A 26,041-nucleotide genomic window follows, 5' to 3' on the forward strand; every position below is an offset into this window, starting at 1 on the left:
GCCCTTTTCTCCACGCAGTCGGCAAGTTAGTGCACGCGCGTTAGTTGACACAGACCGTTGACATGCCTTGAGCGGGCTTGGACATGCGTAGGGGAGACCCCAAGTCCAGTGCCATTTTCTCCTGGCCATCAGAGGAAGGGAGCGTGAGACAAGGCTTAAGTGCATTTCCTTGGTTCATTTATGTTCTGATGGTTTATGTTTCGATCGTTTGAATGTGCCAACCTTCTTCACCAGCCGTACCCGCGACGGAGCATGAGACAAGGCTTAAGAGGGACTCCAAGGCTCATTTACGTTTTTGGTCGCTCATGGTCTCAACATTCCAGGTTGTCACGGGTCTTCCCACAGCCCGTCAGGCTTTCCTCGTTAGTATAGTGGACAGTATCTCCGCCTGTCACGCGGAAGACCGGGGTTCGATTCCCCGACGGGGAGCTCGTTTTGCATTAGGCCCGACTGTATGAAAGCCACGGGCCCTGTTTGCTCAGCCGAGTGCCATTCTGTCCGCGGTGAGCCATAGTTTCCATGCGACGCATATACTCTCCTTTTGTTTCAGATTTTTCTGCCCTTACCGCACCAGATCAAATCACTCCGCTAATAGACGGCTCTCCCGCTTTATGTGGTTCAAGAAAGCAGGCCTTGCAAGTGGATTCAAAGTTTTGCCAATTAAACACTCTGTTTGTGCCAATTTGCTTTAGACAAACAGCAGGAGACTGAGCACCAGTGACTTGTCACCTACAGCTGACAAAGCTGCGAGCAGGGTTCATACCTGCGCAAGAAAACCCCGTCGGACTTAGAGTCCGACGCCTTCAAGTGATTCAAGGAAACGCTAGGCTATTGTACTGGAGCCGACGGGCGCGATTGTCCGTGTCAGACCCTTCTTCGACAACAACTTTGCAGTCTCGTTTATATTCTCGGGTTTCCGCACGTGGACGCCCTCTTCAGTACATTTACTCCAGTCAAGTAATTAGAGCCTTTACTAGTTTACATGAACACATTCGGACGACTTACGTTACGTCAAAGCATTTTCCTAGGAGAGAAAATTTGTTTCAGATTTTTCTGCCCTTACCGCACCAGATCAAATCACTCCGCTAATAGACGGCTCTCCCGCTTTATGTGGTTCAAGAAAGCAGGCCTTGCAAGTGGATTCAAAGTTTTGCCAATTAAACACTCTGTTTGTGCCAATTTGCTTTAGACAAACAGCAGGAGACTGAGCACCAGTGACTTGTCACCTACAGCTGACAAAGCTGCGAGCAGGGTTCATACCTGCGCAAGAAAACCCCGTCGGACTTAGAGTCCGACGCCTTCAAGTGATTCAAGGAAACGCTAGGCTATTGTACTGGAGCCGACGGGCGCGATTGTCCGTGTCAGACCCTTCTTCGACAACAACTTTGCAGTCTCGTTTATATTCTCGGGTTTCCGCACGTGGACGCCCTCTTCAGTACATTTACTCCAGTCAAGTAATTAGAGCCTTTACTAGTTTACATGAACACATTCGGACGACTTACGTTACGTCAAAGCATTTTCCTAGGAGAGAAAATTTGTTTTGCACAAGCCTGTTTGGTGAATGCCAAGGTGCTTTCCTGCTCATCTGAATAGAGTTCGCTCTGCATTACGACACAGTTTCATAACAGGCTTCAAGTTGCACAGGTGAAACCCCAGTGTAGTTCCAGTCCAGTGCCCTTTTCTCCACGCAGTCGGCAAGTTAGTGCACGCGCGTTAGTTGACACAGACCGTTGACATGCCTTGAGCGGGCTTGGACATGCGTAGGGGAGACCCCAAGTCCAGTGCCATTTTCTCCTGGCCATCAGAGGAAGGGAGCGTGAGACAAGGCTTAAGTGCATTTCCTTGGTTCATTTATGTTCTGATGGTTTATGTTTCGATCGTTTGAATGTGCCAACCTTCTTCACCAGCCGTACCCGCGACGGAGCATGAGACAAGGCTTAAGAGGGACTCCAAGGCTCATTTACGTTTTTGGTCGCTCATGGTCTCAACATTCCAGGATTTCACGGCTCGAGTGCCATTCTGTCCGCGGTGAGCCATAGTTTCCATGCGACGCATATACTCTCCTTTTGTTTCAGATTTTTCTGCCCTTACCGCACCAGATCAAATCACTCCGCTAATAGACGGCTCTCCCGCTTTATGTGGTTCAAGAAAGCAGGCCTTGCAAGTGGATTCAAAGTTTTGCCAATTAAACACTCTGTTTGTGCCAATTTGCTTTAGACAAACAGCAGGAGACTGAGCACCAGTGACTTGTCACCTACAGCTGACAAAGCTGCGAGCAGGGTTCATACCTGCGCAAGAAAACCCCGTCGGACTTAGAGTCCGACGCCTTCAAGTGATTCAAGGAAACGCTAGGCTATTGTACTGGAGCCGACGGGCGCGATTGTCCGTGTCAGACCCTTCTTCGACAACAACTTTGCAGTCTCGTTTATATTCTCGGGTTTCCGCACGTGGACGCCCTCTTCAGTACATTTACTCCAGTCAAGTAATTAGAGCCTTTACTAGTTTACATGAACACATTCGGACGACTTACGTTACGTCAAAGCATTTTCCTAGGAGAGAAAATTTGTTTTGCACAAGCCTGTTTGGTGAATGCCAAGGTGCTTTCCTGCTCATCTGAATAGAGTTCGCTCTGCATTACGACACAGTTTCATAACAGGCTTCAAGTTGCACAGGTGAAACCCCAGTGTAGTTCCAGTCCAGTGCCCTTTTCTCCACGCAGTCGGCAAGTTAGTGCACGCGCGTTAGTTGACACAGACCGTTGACATGCCTTGAGCGGGCTTGGACATGCGTAGGGGAGACCCCAAGTCCAGTGCCATTTTCTCCTGGCCATCAGAGGAAGGGAGCGTGAGACAAGGCTTAAGTGCATTTCCTTGGTTCATTTATGTTCTGATGGTTTATGTTTCGATCGTTTGAATGTGCCAACCTTCTACACCAGCCGTACCCGCGACGGAGCATGAGACAAGGCTTAAGAGGGACTCCAAGGCTCATTTACGTTTTTGGTCGCTCATGGTCTCAACATTCCAGGTTGTCACGGGTCTTCCCACAGCCCGTCAGGCTTTCCTCGTTAGTATAGTGGACAGTATCTCCGCCTGTCACGCGGAAGACCGGGGTTCGATTCCCCGACGGGGAGCTCGTTTTGCATTAGGCCCGACTGTATGAAAGCCACGGGCCCTGTTTGCTCAGCCGAGTGCCATTCTGTCCGCGGTGAGCCATAGTTTCCATGCGACGCATATACTCTCCTTTTGTTTCAGATTTTTCTGCCCTTACCGCACCAGATCAAATCACTCCGCTAATAGACGGCTCTCCCGCTTTATGTGGTTCAAGAAAGCAGGCCTTGCAAGTGGATTCAAAGTTTTGCCAATTAAACACTCTGTTTGTGCCAACCTTCTTCACCAGCCGTACCCGCGACGGAGCATGAGACAAGGCTTAAGAGGGACTCCAAGGCTCATTTACGTTTTTGGTCGCTCATGGTCTCAACATTCCAGGTTGTCACGGGTCTTCCCACAGCCCGTCAGGCTTTCCTCGTTAGTATAGCGGACAGTATCTCCGCCTGTCACGCGGAAGACCGGGGTTCGATTCCCCGATGGGGAGCTCGTTTTGCATTAGGCCCGACTGTATGAAAGCCACGGGCCCTGTTTGCTCAGCCGAGTGCCATTCTGTCCGCGGTGAGCCATAGTTTCCATGCGACGCATATACTCTCCTTTTGTTTCAGATTTTTCTGCCCTTACCGCACCAGATCAAATCACTCCGCTAATAGACGGCTCTCCCGCTTTATGTGGTTCAAGAAAGCAGGCCTTGCAAGTGGATTCAAAGTTTTGCCAATTAAACACTCTGTTTGTGCCAATTTGCTTTAGACAAACAGCAGGAGACTGAGCACCAGTGACTTGTCACCTACAGCTGACAAAGCTGCGAGCAGGGTTCATACCTGCGCAAGAAAACCCCGTCGGACTTAGAGTCCGACGCCTTCAAGTGATTCAAGGAAATGCTAGGCTATTGTACTGGAGCCGACGGGCGCGATTGTCCGTGTCAGACCCTTCTTCGACAACAACTTTGCAGTCTCGTTTATATTCTCGGGTTTCCGCACGTGGACGCCCTCTTCAGTACATTTACTCCAGTCAAGTAATTAGAGCCTTTACTAGTTTACATGAACACATTCGGACGACTTACGTTACGTCAAAGCATTTTCCTAGGAGAGAAAATTTGTTTTGCACAAGCCTGTTTGGTGAATGCCAAGGTGCTTTCCTGCTCATCTGAATAGAGTTCGCTCTGCATTACGACACAGTTTCATAACAGGCTTCAAGTTGCACAGGTGAAACCCCAGTGTAGTTCCAGTCCAGTGCCCTTTTCTCCACGCAGTCGGCAAGTTAGTGCACGCGCGTTAGTTGACACAGACCGTTGACATGCCTTGAGCGGGCTTGGACATGCGTAGGGGAGACCCCAAGTCCAGTGCCATTTTGTCCTGGCCATCAGAGGAAGGGAGCGTGAGACAAGGCTTAAGTGCATTTCCTTGGTTCATTTATGTTCTGATGGTTTATGTTTCGATCGTTTGAATGTGCCAACCTTCTTCACCAGCCGTACCCGCGACGGAGCATGAGACAAGGCTTAAGAGGGTCTCCAAGGCTCATTTACGTTTTTGGTCGCTCATGGTCTCAACATTCCAGGATTTCACGGCTCGAGTGCCATTCTGTCCGCGGTGAGCCATAGTTTCCATGCGACGCATATACTCTCCTTTTGTTTCAGATTTTTCTGCCCTTACCGCACCAGATCAAATCACTCCGCTAATAGACGGCTCTCCCGCTTTATGTGGTTCAAGAAAGCAGGCCTTGCAAGTGGATTCAAAGTTTTGCCAATTAAACACTCTGTTTGTGCCAATTTGCTTTAGACAAACAGCAGGAGACTGAGCACCAGTGACTTGTCACCTACAGCTGACAAAGCTGCGAGCAGGGTTCATACCTGCGCAAGAAAACCCCGTCGGACTTAGAGTCCGACGCCTTCAAGTGATTCAAGGAAACGCTAGGCTATTGTACTGGAGCCGACGGGCGCGATTGTCCGTGTCAGACCCTTCTTCGACAACAACTTTGCAGTCTCGTTTATATTCTCGGGTTTCCGCACGTGGACGCCCTCTTCAGTACATTTACTCCAGTCAAGTAATTAGAGCCTTTACTAGTTTACATGAACACATTCGGACGACTTACGTTACGTCAAAGCATTTTCCTAGGAGAGAAAATTTGTTTTGCACAAGCCTGTTTGGTGAATGCCAAGGTGCTTTCCTGCTCATCTGAATAGAGTTCGCTCTGCATTACGACACAGTTTCATAACAGGCTTCAAGTTGCACAGGTGAAACCCCAGTGTAGTTCCAGTCCAGTGCCCTTTTCTCCACGCAGTCGGCAAGTTAGTGCACGCGCGTTAGTTGACACAGACCGTTGACATGCCTTGAGCGGGCTTGGACATGCGTAGGGGAGACCCCAAGTCCAGTGCCATTTTCTCCTGGCCATCAGAGGAAGGGAGCGTGAGACAAGGCTTAAGTGCATTTCCTTGGTTCATTTATGTTCTGATGGTTTATGTTTCGATCGTTTGAATGTGCCAACCTTCTTCACCAGCCGTACCCGCGACGGAGCATGAGACAAGGCTTAAGAGGGTCTCCAAGGCTCATTTACGTTTTTGGTCGCTCATGGTCTCAACATTCCAGGATTTCACGGCTCGAGTGCCATTCTGTCCGCGGTGAGCCATAGTTTCCATGCGACGCATATACTCTCCTTTTGTTTCAGATTTTTCTGCCCTTACCGCACCAGATCAAATCACTCCGCTAATAGACGGCTCTCCCGCTTTATGTGGTTCAAGAAAGCAGGCCTTGCAAGTGGATTCAAAGTTTTGCCAATTAAACACTCTGTTTGTGCCAATTTGCTTTAGACAAACAGCAGGAGACTGAGCACCAGTGACTTGTCACCTACAGCTGACAAAGCTGCGAGCAGGGTTCATACCTGCGCAAGAAAACCCCGTCGGACTTAGAGTCCGACGCCTTCAAGTGATTCAAGGAAACGCTAGGCTATTGTACTGGAGCCGACGGGCGCGATTGTCCGTGTCAGACCCTTCTTCGACAACAACTTTGCAGTCTCGTTTATATTCTCGGGTTTCCGCACGTGGACGCCCTCTTCAGTACATTTACTCCAGTCAAGTAATTAGAGCCTTTACTAGTTTACATGAACATATTCGGACGACTTACTTTACGTCAAAGCATTTTCCTAGGAGAGAAAATTTGTTTTGCACAAGCCTGTTTGGTGAATGCCAAGGTGCTTTCCTGCTCATCTGAATAGAGTTCGCTCTGCATTACGACACAGTTTCATAACAGGCTTCAAGTTGCACAGGTGAAACCCCAGTGTAGTTCCAGTCCAGTGCCCTTTTCTCCATGCAGTCGGCAAGTTAGTGCACGCGGGTTAGTTGACACAGACCGTTGACATGCCTTGAGCGGGCTTGGACTTGCGTAGGGGAGACCCCAAGTCCAGTGCCATTTTCTCCTGGCCATCAGAGGAAGGGAGCGTGAGACAAGGCTTAAGTGCATTTCCTTGGTTCATTTATGTTCTGATGGTTTATGTTTCGATCGTTTGAATGTGCCAACCTTCTTCACCAGCCGTACCCGCGACGGAGCATGAGACAAGGCTTAAGAGGGACTCCAAGGCTCATTTACGTTTTTGGTCGCTCATGGTCTCAACATTCCTGGATGTCACGGGTCTTCCCACAGCCCGTCAGGCTTTCCTCGTTAGTATAGTGGACAGTATCTCCGCCTGTCACGCGGAAGACCGTGGTTCGATTCCCCGACGGGGAGCTCGTTTTGCATTAGGCCCGACTGTATGAAAGCCACGGGCCCTGTTTGCTCAGCCGAGTGCCATTCCGTCCGCGGTGAGCCATAGTTTCCATGCGACGCATATACTCTCCTTTTGTTTCAGATTTTTCTGCCCTTACCGCACCAGATCAAATCACTCCGCTAATAGACGGCTCTCCCGCTTTATGTGGTTCAAGAAAGCAGGCCTTGCAAGTGGATTCAAAGTTTTGCCAATTAAACACTCTGTTTGTGCCAATTTGCTTTAGACAAACAGCAGGAGACTGAGCACCAGTGACTTGTCACCTACAGCTGACAAAGCTGCGAGCAGGGTTCATACCTGCGCAAGAAAACCCCGTCGGACTTAGAGTCCGACGCCTTCAAGTGATTCAAGGAAACGCTAGGCTATTGTACTGGAGCCGACGGGCGCGATTGTCCGTGTCAGACCCTTCTTCGACAACAACTTTGCAGTCTCGTTTATATTCTCGGGTTTCCGCACGTGGACGCCCTCTTCAGTACATTTACTCCAGTCAAGTAATTAGAGCCTTTACTAGTTTACATGAACACATTCGGACGACTTACGTTACGTCAAAGCATTTTCCTAGGAGAGAAAATTTGTTTTGCACAAGCCTGTTTGGTGAATGCCAAGGTGCTTTCCTGCTCATCTGAATAGAGTTCGCTCTGCATTACGACACAGTTTCATAACAGGCTTCAAGTTGCACAGGTGAAACCCCAGTGTAGTTCCAGTCCAGTGCCCTTTTCTCCACGCAGTCGGCAAGTTAGTGCACGCGCGTTAGTTGACACAGACCGTTGACATGCCTTGAGCGGGCTTGGACATGCGTAGGGGAGACCCCAAGTCCAGTGCCATTTTGTCCTGGCCATCAGAGGAAGGGAGCGTGAGACAAGGCTTAAGTGCATTTCCTTGGTTCATTTATGTTCTGATGGTTTATGTTTCGATCGTTTGAATGTGCCAACCTTCTTCACCAGCCGTACCCGCGACGGAGCATGAGACAAGGCTTAAGAGGGTCTCCAAGGCTCATTTACGTTTTTGGTCGCTCATGGTCTCAACATTCCAGGATTTCACGGCTCGAGTGCCATTCTGTCCGCGGTGAGCCATAGTTTCCATGCGACGCATATACTCTCCTTTTGTTTCAGATTTTTCTGCCCTTACCGCACCAGATCAAATCACTCCGCTAATAGACGGCTCTCCCGCTTTATGTGGTTCAAGAAAGCAGGCCTTGCAAGTGGATTCAAAGTTTTGCCAATTAAACACTCTGTTTGTGCCAATTTGCTTTAGACAAACAGCAGGAGACTGAGCACCAGTGACTTGTCACCTACAGCTGACAAAGCTGCGAGCAGGGTTCATACCTGCGCAAGAAAACCCCGTCGGACTTAGAGTCCGACGCCTTCAAGTGATTCAAGGAAACGCTAGGCTATTGTACTGGAGCCGACGGGCGCGATTGTCCGTGTCAGACCCTTCTTCGACAACAACTTTGCAGTCTCGTTTATATTCTCGGGTTTCCGCACGTGGACGCCCTCTTCAGTACATTTACTCCAGTCAAGTAATTAGAGCCTTTACTAGTTTACATGAACACATTCGGACGACTTACGTTACGTCAAAGCATTTTCCTAGGAGAGAAAATTTGTTTTGCACAAGCCTGTTTGGTGAATGCCAAGGTGCTTTCCTGCTCATCTGAATAGAGTTCGCTCTGCATTACGACACAGTTTCATAACAGGCTTCAAGTTGCACAGGTGAAACCCCAGTGTAGTTCCAGTCCAGTGCCCTTTTCTCCACGCAGTCGGCAAGTTAGTGCACGCGCGTTAGTTGACACAGACCGTTGACATGCCTTGAGCGGGCTTGGACATGCGTAGGGGAGACCCCAAGTCCAGTGCCATTTTCTCCTGGCCATCAGAGGAAGGGAGCGTGAGACAAGGCTTAAGTGCATTTCCTTGGTTCATTTATGTTCTGATGGTTTATGTTTCGATCGTTTGAATGTGCCAACCTTCTTCACCAGCCGTACCCGCGACGGAGCATGAGACAAGGCTTAAGAGGGTCTCCAAGGCTCATTTACGTTTTTGGTCGCTCATGGTCTCAACATTCCAGGATTTCACGGCTCGAGTGCCATTCTGTCCGCGGTGAGCCATAGTTTCCATGCGACGCATATACTCTCCTTTTGTTTCAGATTTTTCTGCCCTTACCGCACCAGATCAAATCACTCCGCTAATAGACGGCTCTCCCGCTTTATGTGGTTCAAGAAAGCAGGCCTTGCAAGTGGATTCAAAGTTTTGCCAATTAAACACTCTGTTTGTGCCAATTTGCTTTAGACAAACAGCAGGAGACTGAGCACCAGTGACTTGTCACCTACAGCTGACAAAGCTGCGAGCAGGGTTCATACCTGCGCAAGAAAACCCCGTCGGACTTAGAGTCCGACGCCTTCAAGTGATTCAAGGAAACGCTAGGCTATTGTACTGGAGCCGACGGGCGCGATTGTCCGTGTCAGACCCTTCTTCGACAACAACTTTGCAGTCTCGTTTATATTCTCGGGTTTCCGCACGTGGACGCCCTCTTCAGTACATTTACTCCAGTCAAGTAATTAGAGCCTTTACTAGTTTACATGAACACATTCGGACGACTTACGTTACGTCAAAGCATTTTCCTAGGAGAGAAAATTTGTTTTGCACAAGCCTGTTTGGTGAATGCCAAGGTGCTTTCCTGCTCATCTGAATAGAGTTCGCTCTGCATTACGACACAGTTTCATAACAGGCTTCAAGTTGCACAGGTGAAACCCCAGTGTAGTTCCAGTCCAGTGCCCTTTTCTCCACGCAGTCGGCAAGTTAGTGCACGCGCGTTAGTTGACACAGACCGTTGACATGCCTTGAGCGGGCTTGGACATGCGTAGGGGAGACCCCAAGTCCAGTGCCATTTTCTCCTGGCCATCAGAGGAAGGGAGCGTGAGACAAGGCTTAAGTGCATTTCCTTGGTTCATTTATGTTCTGATGGTTTATGTTTCGATCGTTTGAATGTGCCAACCTTCTTCACCAGCCGTACCCGCGACGGAGCATGAGACAAGGCTTAAGAGGGTCTCCAAGGCTCATTTACGTTTTTGGTCGCTCATGGTCTCAACATTCCAGGTTGTCACGGGTCTTCCCACAGCCCGTCAGGCTTTCCTCGTTAGTATAGTGGACAGTATCTCCGCCTGTCACGCGGAAGACCGGGGTTCGATTCCCCGACGGGGAGCTCGTTTTGCATTAGGCCCGACTGTATGAAAGCCACGGGCCCTGTTTGCTCAGCCGAGTGCCATTCTGTCCGCGGTGAGCCATAGTTTCCGCTAATAGACGGCTCTCCCGCTTTATGTGGTTCAAGAAAGCAGGCCTTGCAAGTGGATTCAAAGTTTTGCCAATTAAACACTCTGTTTGTGCCAATTTGCTTTAGACAAACAGCAGGAGACTGAGCACCAGTGACTTGTCACCTACAGCTGACAAAGCTGCGAGCAGGGTTCATACCTGCGCAAGAAAACCCCGTCGGACTTAGAGTCCGACGCCTTCAAGAGATTCAAGGAAACGCTAGGCTATTGTACTGGAGCCGACGGGCGCGATTGTCCGTGTCAGACCCTTCTTCGACAACAACTTTGCAGTCTCGTTTATATTCTCGGGTTTCCGCACGTGGACGCCCTCTTCAGTACATTTACTCCAGTCAAGTAATTAGAGCCTTTACTAGTTTACATGAACACATTCGGACGACTTACGTTACGTCAAAGCATTTTCCTAGGAGAGAAAATTTGTTTTGCACAAGCCTGTTTGGTGAATGCCAAGGTGCTTTCCTGCTCATCTGAATAGAGTTCGCTCTGCATTACGACACAGTTTCATAACAGGTTTCAAGTTGCACAGGTGAAACCCCAGTGTAGTTCCAGTCCAGTGCCCTTTTCTCCACGCAGTCGGCAAGTTAGTGCACGCGCGTTAGTTGACACAGACCGTTGACATGCCTTGAGCGGGCTTGGACTTGCGTAGGGGAGACCCCAAGTCCAGTGCCATTTTCTCCTGGCCATCAGAGGAAGGGAGCGTGAGACAAGGCTTAAGTGCATTTCCTTGGTTCATTTATGTTCTGATGGTTTATGTTTCGATCGTTTGAATGTGCCAACCTTCTTCACCAGCCGTACCCGCGACGGAGCATGAGACAAGGCTTAAGAGGGACTCCAAGGCTCATTTACGTTTTTGGTCGCTCATGGTCTCAACATTCCAGGATTTCACGGCTCGAGTGCCATTCTGTCCGCGGTGAGCCATAGTTTCCATGCGACGCATATACTCTCCTTTTGTTTCAGATTTTTCTGCCCTTACCGCACCAGATCAAATCACTCCGCTAATAGACGGCTCTCCCGCTTTATGTGGTTCAAGAAAGCAGGCCTTGCAAGTGGATTCAAAGTTTTGCCAATTAAACACTCTGTTTGTGCCAATTTGCTTTAGACAAACAGCAGGAGACTGAGCACCAGTGACTTGTCACCTACAGCTGACAAAGCTGCGAGCAGGGTTCATACCTGCGCAAGAAAACCCCGTCGGACTTAGAGTCCGACGCCTTCAAGTGATTCAAGGAAACGCTAGGCTATTGTACTGGAGCCGACGGGCGCGATTGTCCGTGTCAGACCCTTCTTCGACAACAACTTTGCAGTCTCGTTTATATTCTCGGGTTTCCGCACGTGGACGCCCTCTTCAGTACATTCATACAGTCAAGTAATTAGAGCCTTTACTAGTTTACATGAACATATTCGGACGACTTACATTACGTCAAAGCATTTTCCTAGGAGAGAAAATTTGTTTTGCACAAGCCTGTTTGGTGAATGCCAAGGTGCTGTCCTGCTCATCTGAATAGAGTTCGCTCTGCATTACGACACAGTTTCATAACAGGCTTCAAGTTGCACAGGTGAAACCCCAGTGTAGTTCGAGTCCAGTGCCCTTTTCTCCATGCAGTCGGCAAGTTAGTGCACGCGAAGGAAACGCTAGGCTATTGTACTGGAGCCAATGGGCGCGATTGTCCGTGTCAGACCCTTCTTCGACAACAACTTTGCAGTCTCGTTTATATTCTCGGGTTTCCGCACGTGGACGCCCTCTTCAGTACATTTATTCCAGTCAAGTAATTAGAGCCTTTACTAGTTTACATGAACACATTCGGACGACTTACGTTACGTCAAAGCATTTTCCTAGGAGAGAAAATTTGTTTTGCACAAGCCTGTTTGGTGAATGCCAAGGTGCTTTCCTGGTCATCTGAATAGAGTTCGTTAGTTGACACAGACCGTTGACATGCCTTGAGCGGGCTTGGACATGCGTAGGGGAGACCCCAAGTCCAGTGCCATTTTCTCCTGGCCATCAGAGGAAGGGAGCGTGAGACAAGGCTTAAGTGCATTTCCTTGGTTCATTTATGTTCTGATGGTTTATGTTTCGATCGTTTGAATGTGCCAACCTTCTTCACCAGCCGTACCCGCGACGGAGCATGAGACAAGGCTTAAGAGGGTCTCCAAGGCTCATTTACGTTTTTGGTCGCTCATGGTCTCAACATTCCAGGTTGTCACGGGTCTTCCCACAGCCCGTCAGGCTTTCCTCGTTAGTATAGTGGACAGTATCTCCGCCTGTCACGCGGAAGACCGGGGTTCGATTCCCCGACGGGGAGCTCGTTTTGCATTAGGCCCGACTGTATGAAAGCCACGGGCCCTGTTTGCTCAGCCGAGTGCCATTCTGTCCGCGGTGAGCCATAGTTTCCGCTAATAGACGGCTCTCCCGCTTTATGTGGTTCAAGAAAGGATACTTTGTCGGATACTCTAAGTCCGACGCCTTCAAGAGATTCAAGGAAACGCTAGGCTATTGTACTGGAGCTGACGGGCGCGATTGTCCGTGTCAGACCCTTCTTCGACAACAACTTTGCAGTCTCGTTTATATTCTCGGGTTTCCGCACGTGGACGCCCTCTTCAGTACATTTACTCCAGTCAAGTAATTAGAGCCTTTACTAGTTTACATGAACACATTCGGACGACTTACGTTACGTCAAAGCATTTTCCTAGGAGAGAAAATTTGTTTTGCACAAGCCTGTTTGGTGAATGCCAAGGTGCTTTCCTGCTCATCTGAATAGAGTTCGCTCTGCATTACGACACAGTTTCATAACAGGTTTCAAGTTGCACAGGTGAAACCCCAGTGTAGTTCCAGTCCAGTGCCCTTTTCTCCACGCAGTCGGCAAGTTAGTGCACGCGCGTTAGTTGACACAGACCGTTGACATGCCTTGAGCGGGCTTGGACTTGCGTAGGGGAGACCCCAAGTCCAGTGCCATTTTCTCCTGGCCATCAGAGGAAGGGAGCGTGAGACAAGGCTTAAGTGCATTTCCTTGGTTCATTTATGTTCTGATGGTTTATGTTTCGATCGTTTGAATGTGCCAACCTTCTTCACCAGCCGTACCCGCGACGGAGCATGAGACAAGGCTTAAGAGGGACTCCAAGGCTCATTTACGTTTTTGGTCGCTCATGGTCTCAACATTCCAGGATTTCACGGCTCGAGTGCCATTCTGTCCGCGGTGAGCCATAGTTTCCATGCGACGCATATACTCTCCTTTTGTTTCAGATTTTTCTGCCCTTACCGCACCAGATCAAATCACTCCGCTAATAGACGGCTCTCCCGCTTTATGTGGTTCAAGAAAGCAGGCCTTGCAAGTGGATTCAAAGTTTTGCCAATTAAACACTCTGTTTGTGCCAATTTGCTTTAGACAAACAGCAGGAGACTGAGCACCAGTGACTTGTCACCTACAGCTGACAAAGCTGCGAGCAGGGTTCATACCTGCGCAAGAAAACCCCGTCGGACTTAGAGTCCGACGCCTTCAAGTGATTCAAGGAAACGCTAGGCTATTGTACTGGAGCCGACGGGCGCGATTGTCCGTGTCAGACCCTTCTTCGACAACAACTTTGCAGTCTCGTTTATATTCTCGGGTTTCCGCACGTGGACGCCCTCTTCAGTACATTCATACAGTCAAGTAATTAGAGCCTTTACTAGTTTACATGAACATATTCGGACGACTTACATTACGTCAAAGCATTTTCCTAGGAGAGAAAATTTGTTTTGCACAAGCCTGTTTGGTGAATGCCAAGGTGCTTTCCTGCTCATCTGAATAGAGTTCGCTCTGCATTAGACACAGTTTCATAACAGGCTTCAAGTTGCACAGGTGAAACCCCAGTGTAGTTCGAGTCCAGTGCCCTTTTCTCCATGCAGTCGGCAAGTTAGTGCACGCGAAGGAAACGCTAGGCTATTGTACTGGAGCCAACGGGCGCGATTGTCCGTGTCAGACCCTTCTTCGACAACAACTTTGCAGTCTCGTTTATATTCTCGGGTTTCCGCACGTGGACGCCCTCTTCAGTACATTTATTCCAGTCAAGTAATTAGAGCCTTTACTAGTTTACATGAACACATTTGGACGACTTACGTTACGTCAAAGCATTTTCCTAGGAGAGAAAATTTGTTTTGCACAAGCCTGTTTGGTGAATGCCAAGGTGCTTTCCTGGTCATCTGAATAGAGTTCGCTCTGCATTACGACACAGTTTCATAACAGGTTTCAAGTTGCACAGGTGAAACCCCAGTGTAGTTCGAGTCCAGTGCCCTTTTCTCCACGCAGTCGGCAAGTTAGTGCACGCGCGTTAGTTGACACAGACCGTTGACATGCCTTGAGCGGTCTTGGACTTGCGTAGGGGAGACCCCAAGTCCAGTGCCATTTTCTCCTGGCCATCAGAGGAAGGGAGCGTGAGACAAGGCTTAAGTGCATTTCCTTGGTTCATTTATGTTCTGATGGTTTATGTTTCGATCGTTTGAATGTGCCAACCTTCTTCACCAGCCGTACCCGCGACGGAGCATGAGACAAGGCTTAAGAGGGACTCCAAGGCTCATTTACGTTTTTGGTCGCTCATGGTCTCAACATTCCAGGATTTCACGGCTCGAGTGCCATTCTGTCCGCGGTGAGCCATAGTTTCCATGCGACGCATATACTCTCCTTTTGTTTCAGATTTTTCTGCCCTTACCGCACCAGATCAAATCACTCCGCTAATAGACGGCTCTCCCGCTTTATGTGGTTCAAGAAAGCAGGCCTTGCAAGTGGATTCAAAGTTTTGCCAATTAAACACTCTGTTTGTGCCAATTTGCTTTAGACAAACAGCAGGAGACTGAGCACCAGTGACTTGTCACCTACAGCTGACAAAGCTGCGAGCAGGGTTCATACCTGCGCAAGAAAACCCCGTCGGACTTAGAGTCCGACGCCTTCAAGTGATTCAAGGAAACGCTAGGCTATTGTACTGGAGCTGACGGGCGCGTTTGTCCGTGTCAGACCCTTCTTCGACAACAACTTTGCAGTCTCGTTTATATTCTCGGGTTTCCGCACGTGGACGCCCTCTTCAGTACATTTACTCCAGTCAAGTAATTAGAGCCTTTACTAGTTTACATGAACACATTCGGACGACTTACGTTACGTCAAAGCATTTTCCTAGGAGAGAAAATTTGTTTCAGATTTTTCTGCCCTTACCGCACCAGATCAAATCACTCCGCTAATAGACGGCTCTCCCGCTTTATGTGGTTCAAGAAAGCAGGCCTTGCAAGTGGATTCAAAGTTTTGCCAATTAAACACTCTGTTTGTGCCAATTTGCTTTAGACAAACAGCAGGAGACTGAGCACCAGTGACTTGTCACCTACAGCTGACAAAGCTGCGAGCAGGGTTCATACCTGCGCAAGAAAACCCCGTCGGACTTAGAGTCCGACGCCTTCAAGTGATTCAAGGAAACGCTAGGCTATTGTACTGGAGCCGACGGGCGCGATTGTCCGTGTCAGACCCTTCTTCGACAACAACTTTGCAGTCTCGTTTATATTCTCGGGTTTCCGCACGTGGACGCCCTCTTCAGTACATTTACTCCAGTCAAGTAATTAGAGCCTTTACTAGTTTACATGAACACATTCGGACGACTTACGTTACGTCAAAGCATTTTCCTAGGAGAGAAAATTTGTTTTGCACAAGCCTGTTTGGTGAATGCCAAGGTGCTTTCCTGCTCATCTGAATAGAGTTCGCTCTGCATTACGACACAGTTTCATAACAGGCTTCAAGTTGCACAGGTGAAACCCCAGTGTAGTTCCAGTCCAGTGCCCTTTTCTCCACGCAGTCGGCATGTTAGTGCACGCGGGTTAGTTGACACAGACCGTTGACATGCCTTGAGCGGGCTTGGACTTGCGTAGGGGAGACCCCAAGTCCAGTGCCATTTTCTCCTGGCCATCAGAGGAAGGGAGCGTGAGACAAGGCTTAAGTGCATTTCCTTGGTTCATTTATGTTCTGATGGTTTATGTTTCGATCGTTTGAATGTGCCAACCTTCTTCACCAGCCGTACCCGCGACGGAGCATGAGACAAGGCTTAAGAGGGACTCCAAGGCTCATTTACGTTTTTGGTCGCTCATGGTCTCAACATTCCTGGATGTCACGGGTCTTCCCACAGCCCGTCAGGCTTTCCTCGTTAGTATAGCGGACAGTATCTCCGCCTGTCACGCGGAAGACCGGGGTTCGATTCCCCGACGGGGAGCTCGTTTTGCATTAGGCCCGACTGTATGAAAGCCACGGGCCCTGTTTGCTCAGCCGAGTGCCATTCTGTCCGCGGTGAGCCATAGTTTCCGCTAATAGACGGCTCTCCCGCTTTATGTGGTTCAAGAAAGCAGGCCTTGCAAGTGGATTCAAAGTTTTGCCAATTAAACACTCTGTTTGTGCCAATTTGCTTTAGACAAACAGCAGGAGACTGAGCACCAGTGACTTGTCACCTACAGCTGACAAAGCTGCGAGCAGGGTTCATACCTGCGCAAGAAAACCCCGTCGGACTTAGAGTCCGACGCCTTCAAGAGATTCAAGGAAACGCTAGGCTATTGTACTGGAGCCGACGGGCGCGATTGTCCGTGTCAGACCCTTCTTCGACAACAACTTTGCAGTCTCGTTTATATTCTCGGGTTTCCGCACGTGGACGCCCTCTTCAGTACATTTACTCCAGTCAAGTAATTAGAGCCTTTACTAGTTTACATGAACACATTCGGACGACTTACGTTACGTCAAAGCATTTTCCTAGGAGAGAAAATTTGTTTTGCACAAGCCTGTTTGGTGAATGCCAAGGTGCTTTCCTGCTCATCTGAATAGAGTTCGCTCTGCATTACGACACAGTTTCATAACAGGTTTCAAGTTGCACAGGTGAAACCCCAGTGTAGTTCCAGTCCAGTGCCCTTTTCTCCACGCAGTCGGCAAGTTAGTGCACGCGCGTTAGTTGACACAGACCGTTGACATGCCTTGAGCGGGCTTGGACTTGCGTAGGGGAGACCCCAAGTCCAGTGCCATTTTCTCCTGGCCATCAGAGGAAGGGAGCGTGAGACAAGGCTTAAGTGCATTTCCTTGGTTCATTTATGTTCTGATGGTTTATGTTTCGATCGTTTGAATGTGCCAACCTTCTTCACCAGCCGTACCCGCGACGGAGCATGAGACAAGGCTTAAGAGGGACTCCAAGGCTCATTTACGTTTTTGGTCGCTCATGGTCTCAACATTCCAGGATTTCACGGCTCGAGTGCCATTCTGTCCGCGGTGAGCCATAGTTTCCATGCGACGCATATACTCTCCTTTTGTTTCAGATTTTTCTGCCCTTACCGCACCAGATCAAATCACTCCGCTAATAGACGGCTCTCCCGCTTTATGTGGTTCAAGAAAGCAGGCCTTGCAAGTGGATTCAAAGTTTTGCCAATTAAACACTCTGTTTGTGCCAATTTGCTTTAGACAAACAGCAGGAGACTGAGCACCAGTGACTTGTCACCTACAGCTGACAAAGCTGCGAGCAGGGTTCATACCTGCGCAAGAAAACCCCGTCGGACTTAGAGTCCGACGCCTTCAAGTGATTCAAGGAAACGCTAGGCTATTGTACTGGAGCCGACGGGCGCGATTGTCCGTGTCAGACCCTTCTTCGACAACAACTTTGCAGTCTCGTTTATATTCTCGGGTTTCCGCACGTGGACGCCCTCTTCAGTACATTTATTCCAGTCAAGTAATTAGAGCCTTTACTAGTTTACATGAACACATTCGGACGACTTACGTTACGTCAAAGCATTTTCCTAGGAGAGAAAATTTGTTTTGCACAAGCCTGTTTGGTGAATGCCAAGGTGCTTTCCTGCTCATCTGAATAGAGTTCGCTCTGCATTACGACACAGTTTCATAACAGGTTTCAAGTTGCACAGGTGAAACCCCAGTGTAGTTCCAGTCCAGTGCCCTTTTCTCCACGCAGTCGGCAAGTTAGTGCACGCGCGTTAGTTGACACAGACCGTTGACATGCCTTGAGCGGTCTTGGACTTGCGTAGGGGAGACCCCAAGTCCAGTGCCATTTTCTCCTGGCCATCAGAGGAAGGGAGCGTGAGACAAGGCTTAAGTGCATTTCCTTGGTTCATTTATGTTCTGATGGTTTATGTTTCGATCGTTTGAATGTGCCAACCTTCTTCACCAGCCGTACCCGCGACGGAGCATGAGACAAGGCTTAAGAGGGACTCCAAGGCTCATTTACGTTTTTGGTCGCTCATGGTCTCAACATTCCAGGATTTCACGGGTCGAGTGCCATTCTGTCCGCGGTGAGCCATAGTTTCCATGCGACGCATATACTCTCCTTTTGTTTCAGATTTTTCTGCCCTTACCGCACCAGATCAAATCACTCCGCTAATAGACGGCTCTCCCGCTTTATGTGGTTCAAGAAATCAGGCCTTGCAAGTGGATTCAAAGTTTTGCCAATTAAACACTCTGTTTGTGCCAATTTGCTTTAGACAAACAGCAGGAGACTGAGCACCAGTGACTTGTCACCTACAGCTGACAAAGCTGCGAGCAGGGTTCATACCTGCGCAAGAAAACCCCGTCGGACTTAGAGTCCGACGCCTTCAAGTGATTCAAGGAAACGCTAGGCTATTGTACTGGAGCCGACGGGCGCGATTGTCCGTGTCAGACCCTTCTTCGACAACAACTTTGCAGTCTCGTTTATATTCTCGGGTTTCCGCACGTGGACGCCCTCTTCAGTACATTTACTCCAGTCAAGTAATTAGAGCCTTTACTAGTTTACATGAACACATTCGGACGACTTACGTTACGTCAAAGCATTTTCCTAGGAGAGAAAATTTGTTTTGCACAAGCCTGTTTGGTGAATGCCAAGGTGCTTTCCTGCTCATCTGAATAGAGTTCGCTCTGCATTACGACACAGTTTCATAACAGGCTTCAAGTTGCACAGGTGAAACCCCAGTGTAGTTCCAGTCCAGTGCCCTTTTCTCCACGCAGTCGGCAAGTTAGTGCACGCGGGTTAGTTGACACAGACCGTTGACATGCCTTGAGCGGGCTTGGACTTGCGTAGGGGAGACCCCAAGTCCAGTGCCATTTTCTCCTGGCCATCAGAGGAAGGGAGCGTGAGACAAGGCTTAAGTGCATTTCCTTGGTTCATTTATGTTCTGATGGTTTATGTTTCGATCGTTTGAATGTGCCAACCTTCTTCACCAGCCGTACCCGCGACGGAGCATGAGACAAGGCTTAAGAGGGACTCCAAGGCTCATTTACGTTTTTGGTCGCTCATGGTCTCAACATTCCAGGTTGTCACGGGTCTTCCCACAGCCCGTCAGGCTTTCCTCGTTAGTATAGCGGACAGTATCTCCGCCTGTCACGCGGAAGACCGGGGTTCGATTCCCCGATGGGGAGCTCGTTTTGCATTAGGCCCGACTGTATGAAAGCCACGGGCCCTGTTTGCTCAGCCGAGTGCCATTCTGTCCGCGGTGAGCCATAGTTTCCATGCGACGCATATACTCTCCTTTTGTTTCAGATTTTTCTGCCCTTACCGCACCAGATCAAATCACTCCGCTAATAGACGGCTCTCCCGCTTTATGTGGTTCAAGAAAGCAGGCCTTGCAAGTGGATTCAAAGTTTTGCCAATTAAACACTCTGTTTGTGCCAATTTGCTTTAGACAAACAGCAGGAGACTGAGCACCAGTGACTTGTCACCTACAGCTGACAAAGCTGCGAGCAGGGTTCATACCTGCGCAAGAAAACCCCGTCGGACTTAGAGTCCGACGCCTTCAAGTGATTCAAGGAAACGCTAGGCTATTGTACTGGAGCCGACGGGCGCGATTGTCCGTGTCAGACCCTTCTTCGACAACAACTTTGCAGTCTCGTTTATATTCTCGGGTTTCCGCACGTGGACGCCCTCTTCAGTACATTTACTCCAGTCAAGTAATTAGAGCCTTTACTAGTTTACATGAACACATTCGGACGACTTACGTTACGTCAAAGCATTTTCCTAGGAGAGAAAATTTGTTTTGCACAAGCCTGTTTGGTGAATGCCAAGGTGCTTTCCTGCTCATCTGAATAGAGTTCGCTCTGCATTACGACACAGTTTCATAACAGGCTTCAAGTTGCACAGGTGAAACCCCAGTGTAGTTCCAGTCCAGTGCCCTTTTCTCCACGCAGTCGGCAAGTTAGTGCACGCGCGTTAGTTGACACAGACCGTTGACATGCCTTGAGCGGGCTTGGACATGCGTAGGGGAGACCCCAAGTCCAGTGCCATTTTCTCCTGGCCATCAGAGGAAGGGAGCGTGAGACAAGGCTTAAGTGCATTTCCTTGGTTCATTTATGTTCTGATGGTTTATGTTTCGATCGTTTGAATGTGCCAACCTTCTTCACCAGCCGTACCCGCGACGGAGCATGAGACAAGGCTTAAGAGGGACTCCAAGGCTCATTTACGTTTTTGGTCGCTCATGGTCTCAACATTCCAGGATTTCACGGCTCGAGTGCCATTCTGTCCGCGGTGAGCCATAGTTTCCATGCGACGCATATACTCTCCTTTTGTTTCAGATTTTTCTGCCCTTACCGCACCAGATCAAATCACTCCGCTAATAGACGGCTCTCCCGCTTTATGTGGTTCAAGAAAGCAGGCCTTGCAAGTGGATTCAAAGTTTTGCCAATTAAACACTCTGTTTGTGCCAATTTGCTTTAGACAAACAGCAGGAGACTGAGCACCAGTGACTTGTCACCTACAGCTGACAAAGCTGCGAGCAGGGTTCATACCTGCGCAAGAAAACCCCGTCGGACTTAGAGTCCGACGCCTTCAAGTGATTCAAGGAAACGCTAGGCTATTGTACTGGAGCCGACGGGCGCGATTGTCCGTGTCAGACCCTTCTTCGACAACAACTTTGCAGTCTCGTTTATATTCTCGGGTTTCCGCACGTGGACGCCCTCTTCAGTACATTTACTCCAGTCAAGTAATTAGAGCCTTTACAAGTTTACATGAACATATTCGGACGACTTACTTTACGTCAAAGCATTTTCCTAGGAGAGAAAATTTGTTTTGCACAAGCCTGTTTGGTGAATGCCAAGGTGCTTTCCTGCTCATCTGAATAGAGTTCGCTCTGCATTACGACACAGTTTCATAACAGGCTTAAAGTTGCACAGGTGAAACCCCAGTGTAGTTCCAGTCCAGTGCCCTTTTCTCCATGCAGTCGGCAAGTTAGTGCACGCGGGTTAGTTGACACAGACCGTTGACATGCCTTGAGCGGGCTTGGACTTGCGTAGGGGAGACCCCAAGTCCAGTGCCATTTTCTCCTGGCCATCAGAGGAAGGGAGCGTGAGACAAGGCTTAAGTGCATTTCCTTGGTTCATTTATGTTCTGATGGTTTATGTTTCGATCGTTTGAATGTGCCAACCTTCTTCACCAGCCGTACCCGCGGCTGGTCTTCCTACAGCCCGTCAGGCTTTCCTCGTTAGTATAGTGGACAGTATCTCCGCCTGTCACGCGGAAGACCGGGGTTCGATTCCCCGACGGGGAGCTCGTTTTGCATTAGGCCCGACTGTATGAAAGCCACGGGCCCTGTTTGCTCAGCCGAGTGCCATTCTGTCCGCGGTGAGCCATAGTTTCCATGCGACGCATATACTCTCCTTTTGTTTCAGATTTTTCTGCCCTTACCGCACCAGATCAAATCACTCCGCTAATAGACGGCTCTCCCGCTTTATGTGGTTCAAGAAAGCAGGCCTTGCAAGTGGATTCAAAGTTTTGCCAATTAAACACTCTGTTTGTGCCAATTTGCTTTAGACAAACAGCAGGAGACTGAGCACCAGTGACTTGTCACCTACAGCTGACAAAGCTGCGAGCAGGGTTCATACCTGCGCAAGAAAACCCCGTCGGACTTAGAGTCCGACGCCTTCAAGTGATTCAAGGAAACGCTAGGCTATTGTACTGGAGCCGACGGGCGCGATTGTCCGTGTCAGACCCTTCTTCGACAACAACTTTGCAGTCTCGTTTATATTCTCGGGTTTCCGCACGTGGACGCCCTCTTCAGTACATTTACTCCAGTCAAGTAATTAGAGCCTTTACTAGTTTACATGAACACATTCGGACGACTTACGTTACGTCAAAGCATTTTCCTAGGAGAGAAAATTTGTTTCAGATTTTTCTGCCCTTACCGCACCAGATCAAATCACTCCGCTAATAGACGGCTCTCCCGCTTTATGTGGTTCAAGAAAGCAGGCCTTGCAAGTGGATTCAAAGTTTTGCCAATTAAACACTCTGTTTGTGCCAATTTGCTTTAGACAAACAGCAGGAGACTGAGCACCAGTGACTTGTCACCTACAGCTGACAAAGCTGCGAGCAGGGTTCATACCTGCGCAAGAAAACCCCGTCGGACTTAGAGTCCGACGCCTTCAAGTGATTCAAGGAAACGCTAGGCTATTGTACTGGAGCCGACGGGCGCGATTGTCCGTGTCAGACCCTTCTTCGACAACAACTTTGCAGTCTCGTTTATATTCTCGGGTTTCCGCACGTGGACGCCCTCTTCAGTACATTTACTCCAGTCAAGTAATTAGAGCCTTTACTAGTTTACATGAACATATTCGGACGACTTACTTTACGTCAAAGCATTTTCCTAGGAGAGAAAATTTGTTTTGCACAAGCCTGTTTGGTGAATGCCAAGGTGCTTTCCTGCTCATCTGAATAGAGTTCGCTCTGCATTACGACACAGTTTCATAACAGGCTTCAAGTTGCACAGGTGAAACCCCAGTGTAGTTCCAGTCCAGTGCCCTTTTCTCCATGCAGTCGGCAAGTTAGTGCACGCGGGTTAGTTGACACAGACCGTTGACATGCCTTGAGCGGGCTTGGACTTGCGTAGGGGAGACCCCAAGTCCAGTGCCATTTTCTCCTGGCCATCAGAGGAAGGGAGCGTGAGACAAGGCTTAAGTGCATTTCCTTGGTTCATTTATGTTCTGATGGTTTATGTTTCGATCGTTTGAATGTGCCAACCTTCTTCACCAGCCGTACCCGCGACGGAGCATGAGACAAGGCTTAAGAGGGACTCCAAGGCTCATTTACGTTTTTGGTCGCTCATGGTCTCAACATTCCTGGATGTCACGGGTCTTCCCACAGCCCGTCAGGCTTTCCTCGTTAGTATAGTGGACAGTATCTCCGCCTGTCACGCGGAAGACCGGGGTTCGATTCCCCGACGGGGAGCTCGTTTTGCATTAGGCCCGACTGTATGAAAGCCACGGGCCCTGTTTGCTCAGCCGAGTGCCATTCTGTCCGCGGTGAGCCATAGTTTCCATGCGACGCATATACTCTCCTTTTGTTTCAGATTTTTCTGCCCTTACCGCACCAGATCAAATCACTCCGCTAATAGACGGCTCTCCCGCTTTATGTGGTTCAAGAAAGCAGGCCTTGCAAGTGGATTCAAAGTTTTGCCAATTAAACACTCTGTTTGTGCCAATTTGCTTTAGACAAACAGCAGGAGACTGAGCACCAGTGACTTGTCACCTACAGCTGACAAAGCTGCGAGCAGGGTTCATACCTGCGCAAGAAAACCCCGTCGGACTTAGAGTCCGACGCCTTCAAGTGATTCAAGGAAACGCTAGGCTATTGTACTGGAGCCGACGGGCGCGATTGTCCGTGTCAGACCCTTCTTCGACAACAACTTTGCAGTCTCGTTTATATTCTCGGGTTTCCGCACGTGGACGCCCTCTTCAGTACATTTACTCCAGTCAAGTAATTAGAGCCTTTACTAGTTTACATGAACACATTCGGACGACTTACGTTACGTCAAAGCATTTTCCTAGGAGAGAAAATTTGTTTTGCACAAGCCTGTTTGGTGAATGCCAAGGTGCTTTCCTGCTCATCTGAATAGAGTTCGCTCTGCATTACGACACAGTTTCATAACAGGCTTCAAGTTGCACAGGTGAAACCCCAGTGTAGTTCCAGTCCAGTGCCCTTTTCTCCACGCAGTCGGCAAGTTAGTGCACGCGCGTTAGTTGACACAGACCGTTGACATGCCTTGAGCGGGCTTGGACATGCGTAGGGGAGACCCCAAGTCCAGTGCCATTTTCTCCTGGCCATCAGAGGAAGGGAGCGTGAGACAAGGCTTAAGTGCATTTCCTTGGTTCATTTATGTTCTGATGGTTTATGTTTCGATCGTTTGAATGTGCCAACCTTCTTCACCAGCCGTACCCGCGACGGAGCATGAGACAAGGCTTAAGAGGGACTCCAAGGCTCATTTACGTTTTTGGTCGCTCATGGTCTCAACATTCCAGGATTTCACGGGTCGAGTGCCATTCTGTCCGCGGTGAGCCATAGTTTCCATGCGACGCATATACTCTCCTTTTGTTTCAGATTTTTCTGCCCTTACCGCACCAGATCAAATCACTCCGCTAATAGACGGCTCTCCCGCTTTATGTGGTTCAAGAAAGCAGGCCTTGCAAGTGGATTCAAAGTTTTGCCAATTAAACACTCTGTTTGTGCCAATTTGCTTTAGACAAACAGCAGGAGACTGAGCACCAGTGACTTGTCACCTACAGCTGACAAAGCTGCGAGCAGGGTTCATACCTGCGCAAGAAAACCCCGTCGGACTTAGAGTCCGACGCCTTCAAGTGATTCAAGGAAACGCTAGGCTATTGTACTGGAGCCGACGGGCGCGTTTGTCCGTGTCAGACCCTTCTTCGACAACAACTTTGCAGTCTCGTTTATATTCTCGGGTTTCCGCACGTGGACGCCCTCTTCAGTACATTTACTCCAGTCAAGTAATTAGAGCCTTTACTAGTTTACATGAACACATTCGGACGACTTACGTTACGTCAAAGCATTTTCCTAGGAGAGAAAATTTGTTTCAGATTTTTCTGCCCTTACCGCACCAGATCAAATCACTCCGCTAATAGACGGCTCTCCCGCTTTATGTGGTTCAAGAAAGCAGGCCTTGCAAGTGGATTCAAAGTTTTGCCAATTAAACACTCTGTTTGTGCCAATTTGCTTTAGACAAACAGCAGGAGACTGAGCACCAGTGACTTGTCACCTACAGCTGACAAAGCTGCGAGCAGGGTTCATACCTGCGCAAGAAAACCCCGTCGGACTTAGAGTCCGACGCCTTCAAGTGATTCAAGGAAACGCTAGGCTATTGTACTGGAGCCGACGGGCGCGATTGTCCGTGTCAGACCCTTCTTCGACAACAACTTTGCAGTCTCGTTTATATTCTCGGGTTTCCGCACGTGGACGCCCTCTTCAGTACATTTACTCCAGTCAAGTAATTAGAGCCTTTACTAGTTTACATGAACACATTCGGACGACTTACGTTACGTCAAAGCATTTTCCTAGGAGAGAAAATTTGTTTTGCACAAGCCTGTTTGGTGAATGCCAAGGTGCTTTCCTGCTCATCTGAATAGAGTTCGCTCTGCATTACGACACAGTTTCATAACAGGCTTCAAGTTGCACAGGTGAAACCCCAGTGTAGTTCCAGTCCAGTGCCCTTTTCTCCACGCAGTCGGCAAGTTAGTGCACGCGCGTTAGTTGACACAGACCGTTGACATGCCTTGAGCGGGCTTGGACATGCGTAGGGGAGACCCCAAGTCCAGTGCCATTTTCTCCTGGCCATCAGAGGAAGGGAGCGTGAGACAAGGCTTAAGTGCATTTCCTTGGTTCATTTATGTTCTGATGGTTTATGTTTCGATCGTTTGAATGTGCCAACCTTCTTCACCAGCCGTACCCGCGACGGAGCATGAGACAAGGCTTAAGAGGGTCTCCAAGGCTCATTTACGTTTTTGGTCGCTCATGGTCTCAACATTCCAGGATTTCACGGCTCGAGTGCCATTCTGTCCGCGGTGAGCCATAGTTTCCATGCGACGCATATACTCTCCTTTTGTTTCAGATTTTTCTGCCCTTACCG

At 49.1% G+C, this 26,041-nt stretch overlaps 9 non-coding genes across 9 annotated transcripts; all 9 read left to right on the plus strand.

The window, feature by feature from the left end:
- Positions 1-357: 357 nt before the first annotated feature.
- Positions 358-429, plus strand: trnad-guc (transfer RNA aspartic acid (anticodon GUC)). The gene has a single exon. It is a non-coding gene; the product is annotated as a tRNA-Asp (tRNA).
- Positions 430-3,058: 2,629 nt separating this feature from the next.
- Positions 3,059-3,130, plus strand: trnad-guc (transfer RNA aspartic acid (anticodon GUC)). Its single transcript has one exon. It is a non-coding gene; the product is annotated as a tRNA-Asp (tRNA).
- A 389-nt stretch (positions 3,131-3,519) lies between these two features.
- trnad-guc (transfer RNA aspartic acid (anticodon GUC)) lies at positions 3,520-3,591 on the plus strand. Its single transcript has one exon. It is a non-coding gene; the product is annotated as a tRNA-Asp (tRNA).
- Positions 3,592-9,983: 6,392 nt separating this feature from the next.
- trnad-guc (transfer RNA aspartic acid (anticodon GUC)) lies at positions 9,984-10,055 on the plus strand. The gene has a single exon. It is a non-coding gene; the product is annotated as a tRNA-Asp (tRNA).
- A 2,349-nt stretch (positions 10,056-12,404) lies between these two features.
- trnad-guc (transfer RNA aspartic acid (anticodon GUC)) lies at positions 12,405-12,476 on the plus strand. The gene has a single exon. It is a non-coding gene; the product is annotated as a tRNA-Asp (tRNA).
- Positions 12,477-16,320: 3,844 nt separating this feature from the next.
- trnad-guc (transfer RNA aspartic acid (anticodon GUC)) lies at positions 16,321-16,392 on the plus strand. Its single transcript has one exon. It is a non-coding gene; the product is annotated as a tRNA-Asp (tRNA).
- A 3,092-nt stretch (positions 16,393-19,484) lies between these two features.
- On the plus strand, positions 19,485-19,556 carry trnad-guc (transfer RNA aspartic acid (anticodon GUC)). The gene has a single exon. It is a non-coding gene; the product is annotated as a tRNA-Asp (tRNA).
- Positions 19,557-21,604: 2,048 nt separating this feature from the next.
- On the plus strand, positions 21,605-21,676 carry trnad-guc (transfer RNA aspartic acid (anticodon GUC)). The gene has a single exon. It is a non-coding gene; the product is annotated as a tRNA-Asp (tRNA).
- A 1,601-nt stretch (positions 21,677-23,277) lies between these two features.
- Positions 23,278-23,349, plus strand: trnad-guc (transfer RNA aspartic acid (anticodon GUC)). The gene has a single exon. It is a non-coding gene; the product is annotated as a tRNA-Asp (tRNA).
- The last annotated feature ends 2,692 nt before the right edge of the window (positions 23,350-26,041 follow it).

This window comes from Ictalurus punctatus, chromosome 7 (assembly GCF_001660625.3).
Source record: "Ictalurus punctatus breed USDA103 chromosome 7, Coco_2.0, whole genome shotgun sequence".
In the NCBI taxonomy this organism is placed as follows: Eukaryota; Metazoa; Chordata; class Actinopteri; order Siluriformes; family Ictaluridae; genus Ictalurus; species Ictalurus punctatus.